The following is a 21,159-nucleotide window of genomic DNA, read 5'->3' on the forward strand; positions in this document are numbered from 1 at the left end:
GAGCATTTTATAAGATGGATAATATGCCATGATGACCTATGAAATATGTACTATGAAGGTCTAAGTAACATTGTAAAAAGTAGGGAACAAACATGCCTCTTTGAATTGCAAATTAGGCTTATAATAAATGTTGCTTTTTTCACAAAACTTGTTTGTTCATAAAAAGCATTATTTTCCTACAGCAATCAATGTTAATGTAATAGTTCACCCATATATGAAGATCTGCTGAAAATGTACTCACCTCAGTCCATCAGAGATTTAGATGAGTTTGTTTCTTCATAAGAACATATTTGGAGAAGAGTAGCATTGCATCACTTGCTCAACAATGGACACTCTGCAGTGAATGGGTGCCGTCAGAATGAGAGTCCAAACAGCTGGGCGTGATACTAAACAGTAAATTTATTCCAGTTAAGAAACAAACTCATCAACATCTTGGACGACCTGATGGTGAGTACATTTTCCGCTAATTTTAAATTTATTTTGGTGAACTATTCCTTTAACTGTTGCTGTCAGTCAGTTTATTTTTATTTAAGAATGTTTGTTTTCATATTTTTATTGGTCATGGCAGCAGTTATACATCATATGATGGAGAAGAGTGTTATAACCGGGCATATATCCAAATGCAGTGAAGTCAAGCGTGCTTTTCATCATTTTAAAGAGCTGATTCAGGTCGCAGTGCCAAGGTGACACTAATACGTCTTGTATGTCAGATCATATAAGTCTACTGTATCCTATCTGATATTTAAAACTTATTTGCAATATGTATTGCACCATGCAAACTGCATGTATTAATTTTGTGGATGGGATTCATTAATTTGCAAAATTAATAAATGAAGCAGGCTTTGAAACAAAGCAGACAACATGCAAACAAATGAAGAGTAAATGAACCTCACAGTATCAAGGCCTCACAATATCTTGCCTTGCAAATAAGTCTGTCATGCAAAATCTTAAAATGTGATTCTGTAAAACCACACAGATAATGAGATGAGGGCTGGATTTTGTGCTTGTGTGCATGTGTGTGTATGTGTGTGTGTAAGGCACGTTGTCTCATGAATATATGAATGTTTTTGTTCAGTGGTTGAAGATGAGAGACAAGTGATCACACTTTTTCTCCCATAATCTTGCAGCTTTTGTAAAAGCATAAATCTGCTTTGCATGATTTTCAACACAGTCTTGGTCTGGTCTTGGAGGTTTGTTCCCTGCCTGGGGGTCTGGCCAGCATCCGCAGACAGTTTGAGAATGAGTGCATGTCATCATCTCACATGGTCACCCAGATTCACCACACACACAGATCTGTGCAGGTCAGTGTTGGAAGGTGCTTGGAAACTGCTTCTCTATTTTGTTACTCTTAATATACACTGTTCAAAAGTTTTTTTTTTTTTTTCTTTTCTGTTTTTAATTTTTACTTACTTTTTTTTCTTGATGAACATAAGAGATTTCTTCCATGAACACACACACACACACACACACACATATATATATATATATATATATATATCACAGATCCCAAACTTTTGACAATGGTAGTGTATATATGTGATAATATACAGTACTTTTTTTTTACTACTTAATATTAAATTACCTTTTTGGATTTTTAATGGTTAACATTATACAGTTTATATATATTTCAGTTTTTTATATTACAGTCATATATTTATACACTTAAAATTTTGAACATGTTTTTTAAATCTTTATTATAAGTATTGTACATGTTTTTTTACTTTATTTTTTATTTTTCCTTCAAACATTGGTAATTATTGTAGTGAAAATCTTGTATTTTCTACCTACGGTTATTTTAAGTAATATTTCACAATATATTATATTTAAAATAAATATTTTACAATATATTTAAATAGAAAAATGTTATTTTAAATAATATTTTAACATTTTACGATGGAAACAATAAAAAACTAATTTACTGACCCAAAACTTTTGAACGGTTTTATAAAATCAAATAAGTAACCTAGTTATTTTGCATTGCAGTCGTATAAATAAATAAATGTATACTAAAGTGTCACACATCTTTACACACATATCAGTCAAGCTTCTACCCAGGCGATTTATGGCACAAGAGAATCGTGACAGAACATAAAGAAGAAACACAGTCATCTTTTTAGTGCTTCTGTACATTTTAAAGTCCCAAAACTAATCCCACATCATGGCTTTTGTTTTCCATTTTAATATGCAATTGTAAAAATTAAGACTTGGATGCAATATAGTCAAATCTGTATCTGCATAGACTCTCCCAAGCTTCTCAAGTCCATTAGCATTGTCACATGCTAATATTATGCATGCAGTGCCTGCCTCTGAAAAAAATCAGATACAGCTTGCAGTGAGAGAAGCAGAATGGAGATAAATCTTGGTCACAGTCTGTGTAATCCAGCTCTGCGGATCCAAATTGAATCCAGTCCACCCATCCATACCAGTGGGTCTGAGCGTGCTCTGTTCACCCTGCAGGGACGAAGTGGCTTCAGCTCGCTGATAGCAGGCGAAATGTGGCATGCTATTCAGTGCACTTGAAAATTTTGTAATTGGCTTCCTTTCAATTGAATTGAATTAAAGTTGGCAACAAGCCACAGCATGTCGATTTGTCATTTGAATTGGCATGAAAGGCAGACGAATTTAAGAAAGAAATAAAACAAATTGAGGTGAGAATATTAATTACTTAATTATTTAATTAATAACCACAAAATGTTTCTTCATTTATTTTTAAATAAGCCTATAAACCACGCTTTTCTATCCACATTAAGATCATTAGATTGTGTTTTCTTTCTCAAAATGTGTTCATTTACAAACAGCATTTTCTCCCTGCAGCAATTCATTAATTAGTTAATTAGTACATTGTAAAAATATTTTTTCCAAATTTTCAAACATTGTTGGAGTGTACATTACAAGAAAATACTATTTCAGTTTTTCTAAAAAAATTCCATATTTAATTTATTGTGTTACTTGCAATTTTTTTGTAAATGAATTAGTAATTTAAAGTGAAAATTGTTTATACATTTTGGGTGACGTTCTGTGAAGGTTCTCAAAGTTATGAATAAGCATTATTCCAGTAACACTATTTAAATGTTATTGGGAGGTGATATAGATATTACATTGCTGAGCAGGAGATAATCTCACCAGTCTCTTAGAAGATAAAAAACATTTTAGTTTAGGGTGCAGTTCTCACAATTATCTACACTGTAAAAAATGATTGCGCCAATTAGTTATCATAACTTAACATTTCGAGTTAAGTTAACTTATTTGGATTGAACTTATTGAGATGACTCAAATATTTAAGTTTTTCTTGGCTTAACTTATCAGACTTAAAATAATGAGTCAACTGAACTTAGATATATCAGTTAACATAGCTGCTTCCAATATTTGAGCTTTAAATACAAATACGTGCAAATGGAAACTAATATTAACTAATATTTGATATCGATACATTTTAAAATTGTATTTGTCAACTTTTTATTTTATTTATTGTTATTATTTTTTATGCATTTACTTTATATATTTCTATGCTTGCCATTGATAATATAATGTCCATAAACCGCAAAATGTAAATATCAATGTAATCTTTAAGCTATTTTAAGATTAAAATGTATGACTTTCTATATATATAATTTTCGGATGACCTCAGAGGATGAAAGTCCTTCTGCAGCAACGCCATTTTCTCACTTTAACAATGCTTGTTCTAGTCTGCAGGATCTAAAACCTTCCTCTTTTAAAGTTAAAATCGGTTTTGCAAACAGGCAACCTGTTTATTTGGTTTTAATTGAACTACAGACCATCATCTTGATTAATTTGAGGTAATTAATGCCAAATATCTGTTAATTTATGTAAAATGTTTAACATAATAGATTTGAATATTGATCGACATAAATATTCTGAACGTTTATGTACGCGCTTCTAATATATGATTTTAATAAATTTAAAGATAATAATCCAACAACAACCACCGCCTTATTTCAGTTTTGCATGAATTCATGTGACCATTATAAGACAAATAATGCAACTTTCATATTTAAAATGTAATACTGTATGTGGAAATTAGATCAAATTTATTGTATCATTGATTAGAAGAAAAAAAAAAAGAATTTAAATTATTTTTCCTGAATGAGCCAGAAGAGTCGTTCTGCAGCACCGCCATTTTCTCATTTTATGTTGTGATGTTCTTGCTGGAGTTTCTCCTCAAACAACGTTAACGTTACCCGAGTCGTTTAACCGTCGAATTTGTTTTGGCAGACAGTACAAACCAGATTTTCATCGTGTTAACTGAGCCGTGGACCTTCATATTGGTCAGTGTAAGGTGAGTATGTTAAGTTACTCCAAAATCTGTTTAATATGTAACGTTATCATCTTTTATAATTGTGAATACCCGAACGGTACGTTTTATATTGGATTACGTTACATGAAATAGATTTATAAGATTTTTAATTATTTTGAGTGCTTCTGTACTCACTTCTAAGATGTTGTTTTAATTAACTGTAATCAACTATCTGTAGTATAAACAACGCCTTAAACAGTTTCGCGCTCAAAAATTATTTGAACTTAAGCCAGTCATGGGACGTTAACGCTTTTCATATTGAAAATGTAATACTCCTTGGCAAAATCTTCTTCTTCTTCTTTGTGCTTATTTGGCGGTTCGCATTCTTAAACAGTGGCAAAATAATTCCCTTTCAAACATTTCTTCCTGTCCTTAGAAATTTAATTAATTAATAAAAAAAAAGATATATATGACGTCAGAAGATGAACGTCTGTTTTCAGCCATCGCCATTTTCTCACGTTTACCCTTCCATGTGCTTGCTCCAATCTTGAGTTTTTCCCTCGATTGTCAACGGCGTTTATCTGTTAAGTTAGTCTTTTAGAGTTAGCAGAAACCTGCTTTTAAATGTATTAACTGAATCTTCGAGCTTCATCCTGACCAGTTTTGGGTGAGTAGGCCAACTAACGTAGTCCTAATGTTACACATTTTAATGAAAATTATCTGTAAGCCATTTAACGCCTTACATATACCAATCGGTAATTTGGGGGAAGATTTTTTTTTTTTTCGTTTAAATAAGTTAAATTCATTAGAAACAAATAATAGGAACAATATTAAAAGATAGAATAGAAAAGATATTTTTTTTATTATTATTATTATTTTTTTTTTTATACAGACGATGAACTAAAAATGCACCTGCAACGTCTGATATTTCCTCAATTTAACGCGGCAGCCTCACTATATGTTTTGGTAATTCGTGTGTGCTTGTCTTGGCTCTGGGGATTGTTTATCTGTTAAGTGCAGTTTAAGGTGAGTAATAAAATGTTAACGAAGGCCTAGGCGATAAACAGCATTTATATAAAAAGGGCGATATGACTTCATCAATAACTGTGTCCACACCGCCACCGTCGAGAGCGTCAAAGTGGCCGGAAGTCATTCATTTTCAATGTGAGCCGGCGTCGGGCAGAGACGAGTAGCGACTTGGTAAATATACATTTATGCACAATGCTTGAAGTGTTCCCTTAATGATTGGTCTTCAGGCGAGCACGTTAGAGAATCCCATGGGTGGGGCGAGGCGCAACGCGCAGGAACTGTTCAGAAAAGCACTAAGCATAGTGCAAAATACTATGGTTTCAAGACGTGCTTTTGGGACATGAGGGATTTACAGAAATTGTCATGCCAACTTGCTAGACTGTGCAAAAGATGTGAGACGCAAGTGTAACGGTTAAACACTTCAATCTAGTGCATGTTTGCCTAGAACTCTGCTACATTTCCACGTTTTTTCTTGTGAGCCATTACTTTAGAATCTTTGCTAAACAAACATACAGTCCGTTACTTAATGTCCATGTGAAAACACAATTTAAGTATGTTCTGCATGCAACACAAGCTTACTGCTAACTAATGTTTGCATTTGGCACACATGTACAATGAACTGTAAGGCCCATTCCGAAACAGTTCGAAATTAATGTGTACCTTTAGACCCCTATGTCTTAAGTTCTTTAGTCACAATAGTCTTTCTGAAGCTAAAATACTTTAGAATTATTGTTTATACATTTGTCACATTTACAAATTGGTCACTGCCTCCACTTTAAGGGCATTATATTATTGTTAGTTATATAAATGCAGTTATTCAATGCCATTGCTATTAATTTATGTAGCACATACCTATTTTAATTTATGAAATGCAAAAAAAGTAAATGTCATGTCTTTTAACAGATTGAAGCAGAGTTCACTCGCTTAACATCTAAGGACCTCATGAAGTCTTTTCTCTCAGGGTTGGATCAGTATGTACCCAGGTTCCTTCAGATGTTTAGAGCCAAGTTGAGCAGCATTTTCAGAACTGAAAAGTCTTCTATGCAAGATTGACCGTGATGTGAGTATTTTAGTTGTGTGCTTCAAATTAAAATGTGTTTGGGTTATTTAAGTTTGGATCTATAGAGTCACGCATCAACTAACATGTCATTTTCTGTCCACTGTTCCTTTCCCTTTTCTCTCCATCATCATAAGACCCAAAATGTGTCCAAATATCAGCTTTTAAGGCTGTGCACAGGCTCCTACTCTTCTTCTGCCTATGTATGTACAGTTTACTTAAAAGAACAGATTTTTAAAAATGTGATCTTTAGTGTTGTGCATTGCTGCAATTTTTTTTTCACATCAGTGACGTGCTGCATCATGTAAACTTTGAGTTAATATAATTGAACATGTCAACTTTTTTTAATTTTATTTTTATTAAACCGTTAATTAATTCAACAGTTTAATTAAACAGCAATTGACATGCAATTGGTAACAACTGAAGAAATTTACACTTACAAAGAAATCATATTATAGTTCATAAAGTTATGTGTAATGAAATGACAAAAGAAAAAAACTATGTATTTAATCTGCATAGTTATAGTGATAATAAATGTTTTTCTCAAATACACTTTGGCAACAATTAACAGCACCATTTTATTCAATAATTATTAATTTGTTACAAAATGTTTATTTAACATTGCACCACCAGCACCCCGCATTTTTTTTTTTTCATGGGCTACATGCCAGCAGGTGCTTCAGCACCCCTGCTTTCCACTATAATGGTTATAAAGCAGTTACATTGTCAGCCTTGCCCTAAATCAATCTAATCATTTTTTTCTTTTATTTAAGAATTCCATGTCAATGAAAAGGGCCGTTGTTCTTCAAGGCCTTCCACATTACCTCGGCAAGGATCCATCAGATTTCTTCAAGTCAGCTGAGGTAGACTTGCATGTTAATATTATACCTTTGCTTAAAATAATGTTCTGTGTATGTTTAATCAGGACCCTGTCTATGAAATGTATTATAGTTTTGTAATGTAATTATGAGATAAATGCCAAAGTTGAATTTCAGCTATTAATTTCACTGTGATTTCAGGCCTTCGTCAGTATTAAAGATATCAGGGTTATATTTTCATAGAATCTTTGTACATTTATGTAGGATGATTTGATGTAGATAACGGTAAAATACAAACAAGACCGAGTCTCAGAATTAAGATATTTTCATTACATAAGTTTTGGCTAAAAATTGTGTTATATACTTTCAATAAAATAACTGACATTCTCAGTAAATGTTTTAATATACTTGCTGTAGGAAACTGACATTGAAGACGGTGTGATGGTGGGAATGGATGTGGGCATTCTCATAATGCCTGATGGAGATGATGCCTTTGACTACTACGTGGTAGTGGAGGAACAAGTTGTCCTGAGTGATGCCAAAGACCTCCCTCATGCTGTGGCTCAACTAGTCGTACTGATTTTTGCGCTTAACATTGATTATCCCAAAAAACTACGCTACACATTTGAGGTAATTCAGAAGATTTTAATTGACCTTGGAGGTGATCACTGTTCCTTGACGGTGCATGGACTGAAAAATAGACTCTTTCGCAAAACTGTTTAGCATTTTAACTGAAAGGTATACGTTCTGTGCCTTTTTGTTTTTGGTCATGATTTATTGGTGAATTTCTGGTTGTTTTAAAACAAAGAATGTTAAATGATTTTTTTTCTTAATGTGGTTCTTTATGCAGTGACAATTTATGTAACTTAAAGGGTTAGTTCACCCAAATAAAAAATTTATGTAATTAATAACTCACCCTCATGTCGTTCCAAACCCGTGAGACCTCAGTTTATCTTCAGGACACAGTTTAAGATGTTTTAGATTTAGTCCAAGAGCTCTCAGTCCCTCCATTGAAGCTGTGTGTACAGTCTACTGTCCATGTCCAGAAAGGTAAGAAAAATATCATCCGTTTCTGTTGTGAGAGAGTTCAAAACAAAGCAGTGTGTATATCCGGTTCGCGAACAAATCATTCGATGTAACCGGATCTTTTTGAACCAATTCACCAAATCGTTTTAAACAGTTTGCGTCTCCTATACGCATTAATCCACAAATGACTTAAGCTATCAACTTTGTTAACGTGTTAATTCATTTACTCAAACAGTACACTGACTGAACTGCTGTGAAGAGAGAACTGAAGATGAACACCGAGCCGAGCCAGATAACGAACAATAGACTGACTCGTTCACGAGTGAAGAACCGGTTGCATCAGTTTTCGGATCACCAGTAGTTCTTTCATACAGTTCAATTCAATAAACCGGTTGAAGAAAATTGTTCACCGGTTCTTTTGCGCTCGACGTAATGCCGTCATTTGCGATGATTGCACTTGATTCAAGCCTTCGGTTTACCCGCGCTCATAAAATTAGCACAGAATCAGTTTAGAATCAATGAATTGGTTCAAAAAGATCCGGTTACATCGAATGATTCGTTCGCAAACCGGATATCACAAACTGCTTTGTTTTGAACTCTCTCTCTCACACAGATACGGAAGAGAAGACAATGCTGAATAAAGTCGTCGTTTTTGCTATTTTTGGACCAAAATGTATTTTCGATGCTAACTGACCCTCTGATGTCACATGGACTACTTTGATGATGTTTTTCTTACCTTTCTGGACATGGACAGTATACCGTTCACACAGCTTCAATGGAGGGACTGAGAGCTCTCAGACTAAATATAAAATATCTTAAACCGTGTTACAAAGATAAACAGATGTCTTACTGGTTTGGAACAACATGAGGGTAAGTTATTAATTACATAAATTTGCTATTTGGGTGAACTAACCCTTTATTATAAAAATATCTTGTTTGAATTTAGACACTTGTTTTGTTTATACAGTATTGTTAATGTACATTACTGTATGTTTGTGCAGTACATCTGTTTTATGCAGTACAGCACTATGCTTAATACTGTGTCATTCATGCAGAGCATTACGCTGTATTTTATGCTTTTTTTGTTTATGCAGTACATCACTGTATGTTTAAAGTAACAGTTTATAAACTGGTTTTAATTGAAAAATAAAATCCAAGTGATTTATCCTCCACTAAGACAACTTGTCATTTTAAATGTTAAGCACTTTAGTCTATTCAGCTTTTCATAGTTAAGACAACTTCACAATTCAAGTCCACTAAACTTATGTTCATTGCACTTGTATTATAAAGTCCTATCAGCTTTATTCTTAGTTAAGGCAACTTTACAATTTAAGTTCAGATAACTTAAATTATGTCTATTGCACTTGTTTTTTTAAGTCATGTCGACTAAATCGTAAGTAAAGACAACTTCACAATTTAAGTTCAGGCAACTTAAATTATGTCTATTGCACTTGTTTTTTTAAGTCATGTCAACTAAATCGTAAGTAAAGACAACTTCACAATTTAAGTTCAGGCAACTTAAATTATGTCTATTGCACTTGTTTTTTTAAGTTCTGTCAACTTAATCGTAAGTGAAGACAACTTCACAATTTAAGTTCAGACAACTTAACATTTTAAGGCAGCACGAACACTTACTTTTTTAAGTTGAAACAACAAATTTTTTTTTTACAGTGTAGTTGCTTATTAGCATGCATATCACTAGCATATTGGCTGTTTATTAGTATAAATAAAGCACATTAATGCCTTAGTCTGCATGAGCATATTTTTTTCTATCCCTTTATCCTACCCCATAGTCATTGTTAATAGTGAGAATTGGACCCCAAACTAAAGGGTGATCAATTTGATAAATTTAGTACAAATATACTGTAAATACAAACTTTCTGAGAACCACTACTTTAGATATTTAGATAAGAAAATCTGTTCCACTATTATTATTACTATTATTTGTAGCTTTATGTAATCAAGATGCAAAAATATACAGACATATACAAAGTGTACTGCAGTTTACCGAACATAAGAAGAAATTACCACATAAAATAGCTCAAGTTTGGCAGGAATCCGTAGCTCACAAAGTGAATGATAAGCAGTGAGTAGACAAATGAGAGCATAAGCTGACGTTATGTATAACGCAGTGGTTATTTGAGAGAAGGATCAAAGGGTTCTGCTGCAGTAGGTCATCTCATTATCTGTGCTTTCTGTTGCTCGTGGTGACACTATTTTATTAAACCTGTTTGTGTGTGCATGTTGGGCAGGAGGAGTGTGTATATTTAAACTATAACTTGTGTCGCATTCTGTGTGTTTGGTATGTAGGATCTATTTTTGAGGTTTTTATTTTTTATCCTTTAGGATAATGAGGTCTATGTTTATCTTTGTAGAATTTAGACCCGTGTGCATTTTTTTTTCTCTCTAAAGGTTATTTTCTGTTCTGATTATCTAACAAATCCCAAATTATCATTAGCCAAATTTAGGACTTTTAAACAAAGCATGTTTAAAACTAATATATTTTTTATTTTTTTAGAACAACCCAATTCATGGGTTGCTTAAAGCAGGAATTAATGGAGAACAAGAAGTTCCTCTTAAAATTAACTAAACAAAGAGTTATAAATCATTTTATTCATTTAAAATGATTCAGAAATAAGTAAACTTTTGAAATTGCCATTGTCTTGTGAAAGGGCCTTATTTTTTAACACCCTAATATATCAGTGAGGTATATATCAATGTGTTAATAATAAGAATAATAAAAATAAAAATTTAAAATTCATATTTACAATGTACAGTAGTTAATATAACAATATATTTAAATGTAACATAAAAAAATTCATTTTTATTAAGCATTGGCATATTTCTAGGACTGCCACTGAAATTTGTAGAAGGGCATTTGAAGTTTTACATGCAATTTAAATGTTTGTTTACAAATCACTTATTAATATACCACATGACGGTTTATGAATTGCTATAAAATCTTTTTTTTTTTTTCCTTGAAAAAAAAACATGCATGTAGTCTACTGTACCTGATTGCCTATATATCAAAATGAATCAATATTGAAACTGAATTGAATCGAAAGCCTGTGAATCAAAATCGAATCATGATTTATTTCTCAATACCCAGCTCTACAAATTGCTTTTCTTTATTCCTTTGTCAGTCAAGTTAAAAGATAGCATTAAACACTTCACATCTGAGCGTAGCCAATGAACTTAGTCCATTTCATCCAAATTTCAAATGCTTTTTTTGCTTTGAATCAAAGTTTGCAGTGTTGTGATTCATCTCAGAGCTGGTTGGTTTGGTTAATGACTTGGAACTCTTTATTAAAGTGTTTTTGAAGTCCCTCTGGAGAAAATGAAAAGTACTTCACCAGAAGCCAAGCAGCTGAAGCAGTAGGCAGTCACTGTTGTGCTGTTGCTTCGATGAGTGTTTTAAGGTCTGATTCTCAGTCACCTTTGGGTTTAATGATGCAGTCGACATCAGTGTATGTCAGCCGTATCTCTTTTAATGATGAGCGTGTGTGTGTTATGCTTTTTTGGGCTGTTTTTATGGATTAGTATTGATTCCGACCCTGTTGATGATTTCACACTTGTTTATGCGCAGCTGCATGTGTTTGTGTGTGGGAGATTCAGATTCCAACATTACTAAATCTGCTCATCCAAGGGGTGAAACATTAAACCTGCCATTTAACAGTAATTGACTCCGACTAATCTTAATCATGAAATAGAAAATGAAAATGTACAGATTAAATCCAAGCTTTAATTAGTGCTTGAGTAATGCAGATTTCATGCAAGTCTACATAAATAAATGTTTCATTTTATGACTCTTTTTTTTTAATGAAATTATATTGACAAACGGTGTTTATTACAGAATTTGCAGAGTCTAGTTTGTGGCTTTTAATTCAGAATTTTCAAACATTTTGATAAGTCAGAAGGTTTTAGGAAAAGAACTGCAGCATTTGATGCCTGTTTACTTGACATGTTGTTTTGTAATGCAATGCAGTTCATAAAGTTCATAAAGCAAGATTTCTTAATGTTTTTATTTTTCAGTGTTTCTTTTGCTCACCAAGGCTGCATTTATTTGATCAAAAATACAGTAAAAAGAGTTAAATTGTGAAACATTATTACAACTGAAAATAACCATGTTATTTAATTTAAAAATACATTTATTCCTGTGATGTAAAGCTGAATTTTTAGCATCATTACTCCAGTCCTCAGTGTCACATGACCCTTCAGAAATCATTTTAATATGCTATTTTGCTGCTAAAATATTATTGGTGCTCAGTTAATAATAAAAGTTATTATTATCAGTGTCTTTCATGAATAGAGAGTTCAAAAGAACAGCATTTATTGGAAATATAAATATTTTTTAACATTATAAATGTCTCTAAATGTCACTTTAGATCTATTTAATGTATCCTTTGCTGATTGAAAGTTTAATTTCCTTAAAGTTTAATATCAGTTTCCACAAAATATTATGCGGCAAAATAGTTTTCAACATTAATTATAATAAGAAATGTATATTAAGCAGCTATTCCGAATGATTTCTGAAGGGTCATGTGACACCAAGTAATGATGCTGAAACTTCAGCATTACAGCACTGGAATATATTACATTTTGTAAAAAGAAAAAAGAAAACAAATATTTGATATAGTAAAAAAAAAAAAAAAATCACAATATTATTTTTTTATTGTAATTTTGATCAAATAAATGAATCCTTGGTGAGCAGAATTCTTCAGAAAATCTTGTTTCAAAAAACTTTTAAAATTCCTAATTATTTCAAGTGTATAGTTAAGTTTTATGTGATTTTCTAAATACTTTTTGGTTCAATACTAGATAACAGTGAGGTGTAGCTTCATGCATCTGTCAGAAATTGAACCAACTTGTGGCAGTCTGTCCACATGTCACATCTGCCTACTTACCTCCCTGTCACCTGCTAGTCCAACTGAGTAGAGCGAGTACAGCTGGTGCAATCAGGTGATGAGTGTCAGAATAACCAGAGAAAGACAGAAATGAGTGTTCGAGTCTTATGACTTTTTGTGTCATTTTCTTTTAACAATAGAGAAATGCAGTAACAAATTGCATGCACAAATGTATTTGTTTTTGGCTAAGAAAAGGCTGTGCAGATAAGATATTTTGACAGTAAGGAGCTTTTGTGAGCACTTTCTTGAAAAGAGAGTGTATGTTTTTGTCTCATCCTCTAACAGCCCTTGCCTCCTGTCACGCAGGAGGTGTCAGATTCATCAGTGATGAGTGTGGCGAGCAGCAGCAGGGGTCGACAAGTCTCGCAGCAGGTCTTCCACCAGGATGAAAGGGTACGGACATTTCTGACAGCCCTGCTACTAATAACTCTCAATTTCACAAAAGTCCACAAAAACGTCAGACACTAACAGTAGCGGATCTCACTAACAGGAGCTATGCTGACAATCACATTGCTTTTCATTTATAGCTCTGAATCTCTATAGTGTCTTATTTCTGTTTACTATCTGCTGTGAAATGTCATTGCATCCAGTCAATTTTCAGTAATGTGAAAATGTCTTTTGGGAAGCTGGAGCTTTTAGCAGCATCACATCCACATTAAATCATTTACATTTATGCATTTGGCTGGCACTTAAATCCAAAGTGACTTGCTTTGCATTTAATGTATACATTTTTTAATTTTATGCAGTCAAACCTATAACTTTGACCTCTTTATAATAATCTAAAGGGAAAGGATGCTAAAAGTGATTAGAAATTGGGACAAAGAGAATACATAAAGTTTTGAAGTGACCTGAATATAGTCCAGTAGAATAATAAAATAAATAAAAAATAAACATTAAAATATCAAAAATGATATACTGCTAATATATATATTATAAATTATTTTAAAAAATATTATATACAAATATTTTACTTCCTTATGTGTGACTCGTCTGATTAGAATTTAAAGTCTGAAATATGTATATATAGTCTTTTTTTTACTCTATTTTTTATTTTTGTATGTATTTTTTGCACTAATGCCAAATTCATCATTAAACAATAAAGCCTTTTCACATTACATGCAGTAGAAGAAATTATATAATTTACATAATTTTAAGAATAAAACTAAATTAAAATAAATGAAACACCTAGTTTATTAATTGACCTTGTAATATAAAAGTAAAATAATAATAATAATACTAATAATAAAACTGCAAAATTTACTGATGGATAAAAATGGCAAATCATTTACAACTTAATTAATGAACAAAATTGACAATCTATTGGACAATCTATTGAATTAAATTTTACGAATGAATCTTCTTATTTGAAAGTTAATGGACACAAACCAAAAGATAAAATTAAACTCAGTATATGTGAGATATACACTTTTATTTTAGGGATGCCTTATTGTCCCCATTACCATGTTGAGGGATTTGAAAATGTCTCTCACAAGGAATGAATGCACGTACTGATAAAATAAAATGCTTATGAAAAAATCTATCAAATGCATAAATGTAAATTTGTGCCAGAGCGTCTATTTAATTCTCACATATCCCATTAGATTAAAGTTGTTGTATTAATTTTGCTACATTACAGGCTGCATTTGATCAAATACCTCCTAACCGGGAGGTTATTTCAAGTTATGAGAATCATCACAATGATACAGGTAAGTTTACCAGCAGTAATTTATAGATAAGTTCTGTTAAACACAACAACTCATTCACAGGATGTATTTAATTTTAACTTTTGCTTCCAGAGGAGGAAGAGTACTATCAAAGGCTCTCGACTAAAGAACTGGCACAGCATTAAAAACTATTGAGGCAGCCCCTAGCAAGAAAATTAAGGTAAGTCCTTTTTAGCCTACATCTCTGTTCTGACACATGAATGTATTATGCTTTATTAGAATTCAGTGCATAAAGAGACTCTGCTTACCATAATTTTTACATGTTTCCATGAGTCTCTCCACTTTCAGTAGCATAGATTTATTGAGACTTGAGAGCCTGTGTTCATCTCTCAGTATTCTTATATTGTTATTGTAAATTCACATATGATCTGATATTAATTATTTTTGTGTCTTTATTGTGCATCTAAAATGCAGTGAATTGGCTTCTGCTTGAGAAATCAGTTTACTTGAGTATCAACACTGCATAAGACATTCATAGATTTTGACTTTAATACGAGTGTATTTTGTTTTTTACAAACATATGAATATACAAACATATGTACACATTAAAACAGAAAACATCTCACAGCGTGAGTATAAGAAGGCAGCAGGTGCAATGCATACCAGGTTTTCGCTGAGGAGCCGAGCCGAAAACCCGACAGCTCAGCGGTGGTACAGCAACCATGGCGACGGGACGTGGCATCTCTGTTCCCTCCTTCAGGGAACGAGGGTTACCATACGTAACAGAGACCTTCCCTTTCAGTCGGTCACTCTCGACGCCACGTTTATTTTTTCCAACTCAAAAGGAGGAGGTGGCGGGCGAGTTGTGACATGTGACTGGAGCACAGACGACCTTGTTGGTTGACGTTTGGACCAGCTAATGCTTGCCTCCTAAGTGACATTTGAGACGGTTCAAGGCAAGGTTCACGGCTAACTTGCTCGAAGAAATGCAAGATCTGACCACGGGGTGAGGGTGTGGTGACAGGCCGGTGTAACTTAGACCAGGAAAGCATAGCATAGCTGAGTCTAGATCCGACTCAGGCTTTGCCACCATCCCAGAGGGAGGCAGCGCTGCCGAATCTTTATCAGACAACTCTCCCTCCGATGCTGAGATCGACATCTGGCCGGGGGGAGGCCCACTGGATACCACTAGTACACTCTATAAAGAGGGCCCAGCGTGTTCTGTGGGTTGTAGTTCACAGCAGACACGGTTGAGCAGAATGATACTAAGGCTCAGCTCCGAAGCGAAAAGCTGGTATGCATTGCACCTGCTGCCTTCTTATACTCACGCTGTGATCAGCGGCAGCTGGATGCAATAATTGCATGCCAATATGCATTGGTTCATTTAGTTTACACTCAAAGTAGATTGGTCTATCGAAGCGATATCCCATTTTGCATTGGTGACCGACTGAAAGGGAACATGTCTTCCTGTCTAATACAGTAAGTTTTCTTTTTTTGTGTGTGTGTGTGTGATTTTCACATATTTTACTTGGAAAATGTCAAAAAGACATAATTAAAACTCATTAAAAATAATTTTTTGCAGTTGTGTTGTAATTTTCAAGTGAAGTAAATGATATTGAGGGTTTTAAGGAAGTGTATCTAATATATTCATGAAGATGTTTTAAGTGTAACAATGCATTGGGCTACAAAAACAATTTAACTAGCAAATGGATAACTCTTTCAAATGCAAAGGGGACACATAATGCTGCGGCTGAGCTGTTACTAAAACCTGATAACTTTTTTCTTGTAATTGTGCAAGGTGGTGTTCTTTATTTTATTTTTTACTCTCATGCACCTTTTCAGACACAATAGAACAAAAATTAAAAGATTTTTAATTTCAGCCACAAATATTTTTTTTTTTCTGGCCTTTTTGAATGCACAATAAGGAGATAAAAATACTGGAAAGGCCTTTAAAACAAGTTGCCCAGTTTTGGGCATTCAGTTAAAAAAATAAAATGTTTTTCCTGATCCAGCTGAAGTATAGGTCATTTCATAAACCTCAAGCACACCCAGTGATACACAGTGTGAACTAGAGACAGAGGGAACTATTAGAACTGAAACAACTCTGCAAAAACATTCACCCTGATGTCATGGAAGACCTGGAAAGAGATTTTTATGATGAAGAAGACCATGAAGAAGCAGGAGACGTTCAAGAGCCAGCAAATCAGTTTGAACAAACCGGCAGCAATTCAAACGGAAGCCCGGATCAAAAATATTTTGAGTGTGACAAGAATCTGAGAAGTGAAGTGCAGTCCATGCGCTGGATGTTTGAGAACAAACCCTTGGACTGCATTAAGGATGACTTGGATAACGAAGAGGATTGCAAAAAGATCATTCAGCAGGAAATCTTTCCTGAAGGTGATGTTAAGAACAGGGCTTTGATGTTTGAGATGCAGCCCATGGACACACAGGAAATGCAACGTGATTTGAGTTAACAGAACTATCTAGTGAATGAAGTGGGGAAAAGAGATGTGCGTGGTGCCGCCTGGTTGTTTGAGACAAAGCCGATGGATACACTAAATAAAATTATGGGCAAACCAAAGAAGTCATCTTCACACTTGAAGCCAACGAAGGGGATGTTAAGTCTGTGAGGTGCATGTTTGAAAACCAAGAAATGTATTCTCTGGGTGACACTGAATTCACTCCGAGAGGAAACAGAGAAAGGTGATGTCAAAACATTAAATGGCTCTATGAAACGCAGCTTTTGAATGACATCGACATGGAACTTTCTCAGGTCAGGCTAATCTTCAGTATTTCCATGGAAGACAACAAGCTAGGGTATGCGAAAAGAAGAAGGTGGCTGTTTGAGACAAAGAGGTTTGACTCCATAAATGCCCAATGGGAGAGAAAGCAAAAGCAGAAGAAAGAAGAGATTTTTGGGATGGATGTACACAAACACTGCATGGTGTTTGAGACATAGCCTATGGACATACATAAAAATGATGCCAACTCCAGACCTGTTGCCACAGAACAGATTATTGGAGGTAATGTTTGCTCTGTGAGACACTTATTTGAAAACGCTTCACCGGATAAACTCAAAGAGCTTCCAGAAGTGAGGAAACTAAATAAAAAAGCAGTGTTTGAAGAAGGAAGAGGTGATGTGAGACACCAAAAATGGGTGTTTGTAAATAAACCTCTGGTGAACATTAAAGATGAGGATGATAAGGTAAACTGACTTAAGAAAACCGTAGCATCTGATGAATAGGGGCGACGTGAGAAATCAAAGATGGCTGTTTGAGAACCAACGTTTGGAACATATTCAAGAGAAAAAGAGAGAGTTTGTGAAAATAATTGATTCAGAGCAAATAGATAGAGGTTACAAGGGTGATGTCCGCAAAAATTGTTTGGTGTTTGAGATGCAGCCGATCTATATGTTAAAGGGTGATTTCAATGCCAGAACAGTAAGCGCAGAAGAATTTAGCTGAGGTGACGTTCAGTCTGACAGACACTTTTTTGAGACTGCTCCAAAAGATGAGATGAAAGAGCTTGCCGAGGTGGGGAAGCTCAAAAGAATGATGACATCTGAGGAGAAAGAAAATGTTTGACACCAGAAGTGGTTGTGTGAGCCGCTGGAGCAGATCAGAGAGGAGAGAAAGGAAATAACAAGAACGGTGAATAAGGAGGAAATAGAAAATGTCGATGTGAGCAATTAGAAGCACATTTTTTAAGCATTTGATTTAAACCAATATGACGAAATTCAGAAGATTCAAGTTGAGGGTGTCACCACTGGCTCTGTTAGATCAAATAAAGATCTATTAGAATCCATGCCATTATAAGCTCTGCCAGACAGCTCTGGGCATTATCATGAGGTCAAAACCATACAGCGGGAAGAAATCGTCAAAGGAGAAGTCAGAAGCTGCCAATGGATGTTTGAAACTTGCCCTGTTGACAAATTTGATGATAGCATCACTAAATTCCAAATCATAAAGGGCATACCACAACAACACTTACAATCTGGATCTGGATGTCAAGATGGCAAAATGGCTCTTTGAAACCAAGCCCCTTGATGCCATCACGTCCCCTTGTAATTATAAGGTTCTATCTGCATTCCAAGTAGTTTTGAGATATTGAGCTTCAAAATATATAACATAATGTAAATACGATGACAAAGAATAGGAATGTGTAAATAACTACATTTTGAAAAAAATGTCAGATAGAACCTTATAATTCTAAGGTGGCGATTAAGTATTTCAGCAATAGTGAAGACGAGGAGTGTGTTACAAGGGAGAAAGCAGAATAATCAAATGTGATGTTAAAACCTGTAAGTGGCTTTTTGACATTTGAGACCTATAGACATGCTTTATGAAAGGTATGAGCATAAGAGTACAAAAGATTCTGGTGAAGTTCAAAAAGGCGATGTGAGAACATGCACTTGGCTTTTTGAAACGCAAATCCTTGATACCATACTGGATAATGGTGTTGCAAACTTGCATTGTGAAACAAGAGGACATTCATGGAAAAGATGTCCAAATGGCACGTTTCCTGTTTGAGACAGAGAACCTGGAGAGATATTATGGAGATCGAGAAGCTCTTAAGAGTTTTACGGAGATAGACATACAATGATGAAATACATATCCGAGACCCAATCTTCTGACGTTATGAGCTCTACCTTTGAGGATTTCATGAGACAGCTGAGGAGTGCTTAAGCTGAGTATATTCATAAAGTAAATGTTGGAAACTGCAAATGGCTATTTGAAAACCAACCCATAGATACAATATCAGAGACCCCCGGTGAGCTAAAGGAGCTCGTATGATACAAGATGTTCGGGGAGGCAATGTGGATGAAGACAGATTCATTTTTGAGACCTACACATTAGATGAGATCCAAGGTGTGTCCAATGAGTTCAAAATTAGAAAGCTGCAGGAAGTCATCAGAGAGCATGAGGAAAAAGGAGATGTGAAAAAGTGTTCCATAATGTTTGAGACTCAGTCTCTCTATGTCATCCAAGAGAAGAGACAACACTTAAAAAAGAAGAAAACAATGAGGTGATGTAGTAGGAGCCCGTTGGCTGTTTGAAACAAAGCATCTGGACTCAATTAGAGAGACAGATGAGGTCTATCTTTTAAAAGCCGTTACAGAGGAAGATATCCAAAAAGTTGATGTCAGCTCCGCAAGATGGAGGTTTGAAACCCACCCCCTTGATATGATTGCAGAAGATGCCAAAATAACAATTAAAATGATCAAAGACATCACAGGAGAGGATGTAAAGGGCATTCTCATTCAAGAAGATGAACAGGGAGATGTTCAAATGACGATCTACTCTTTATTAAATTTCCTAAGGAATCAAGGAAAATATAGTTGGAGGTAATGTAAAAAGGTGCCTAGAGAGACTTTGCAATCCAGACACAGAGGAGATTGTGAGAATTAAAGTGGATGAAGCAGAGAGGGGAAAGGTGAGCTTTTATTCTACATGTATTGAGTCGGGTGCACTAGATTACCTCAAAAAGTTGCAGGTAGAGCCAGATGAGGCTGACCCGGGTAAAACTGAAAGAGAGGAAATCATCTGTGGTGATATTAAGGGAACACAACTGAGGCTGACATGTAATCAAGCTCAAATCGGTTGTCTGGTTGATAGGGAAGATATAGTCCCAGGCCATGTTCATAACACAGTTAAGGTTTTCATGACCGAGCCTCCAGTCTCTTTTGAACATTTACAGAGAGAAGAGATTGTGAGAGGAGACCTGCGAGCAGCGAATAATTCACTAACACAGTTTGTAAACCGATCGGTTGTTTGGGAGAAAGAAGAAGTCATTCGAGCTGATTTACCTACAACCCTTAGGTCTCTAGAGGAGGCCCAAAATCAGCCAAGAGAGGTAGAAAAACCTGAAATCATTCCTGGTAACATCAAAGGAGCGCTGAAATTGCTAGAAGACTAGGAGATTTAGTGCCAGGTGACATCAAAGGTATATTGAAATCACTGGAGGAGGCCAAACATGCAGTGACAGAGGTGAAGAAGCAGGTGATTGTAAAAGGTGACATTCACAGAGCAATACAGAGTCTACAAGAAGTGTCAAATGAGGGAAAGGTTTACCAGCCGGAGATTGGTGTCGAGAGAGATGTGAAGGGCAAGACTCAGCTCATGCTTGAGCCTCCTCCATCTTCCAGAATGAAGCTTTCCATGAAATCACTCTATGACACCCAAGAGCAAATGCAATCAGGGAAAGAAGAAGTGATAAAAGCAGATGTTAAGGGCACAATAAAATCCTTAATGGAAACAGCCCAGAGAGCTAGCCCAGCGATTCCCCAAAGGTAGACTATAAGAAAGGTCAAAGTTCGTTACAAGACTCCATCTCCATCAGTGAAAGACATTCCAGCACAAAAAGTGTTTGTAAGGATTTGATCTGACTGTATCAAAGAAAACAGCTA

General features: G+C 34.8%; 1 pseudogene; it reads left to right on the forward strand.

Annotated features, from left to right (window-relative positions):
- Window positions 1-21,159, forward strand: part of LOC113053715 (xin actin-binding repeat-containing protein 2-like) — a 43,842-nt pseudogene that overhangs the window by 16,245 nt on the left and 6,438 nt on the right.

This window comes from Carassius auratus, chromosome 34, assembly GCF_003368295.1.
Source record: "Carassius auratus strain Wakin chromosome 34, ASM336829v1, whole genome shotgun sequence".
In the NCBI taxonomy this organism is placed as follows: domain Eukaryota; kingdom Metazoa; phylum Chordata; class Actinopteri; order Cypriniformes; family Cyprinidae; genus Carassius; species Carassius auratus.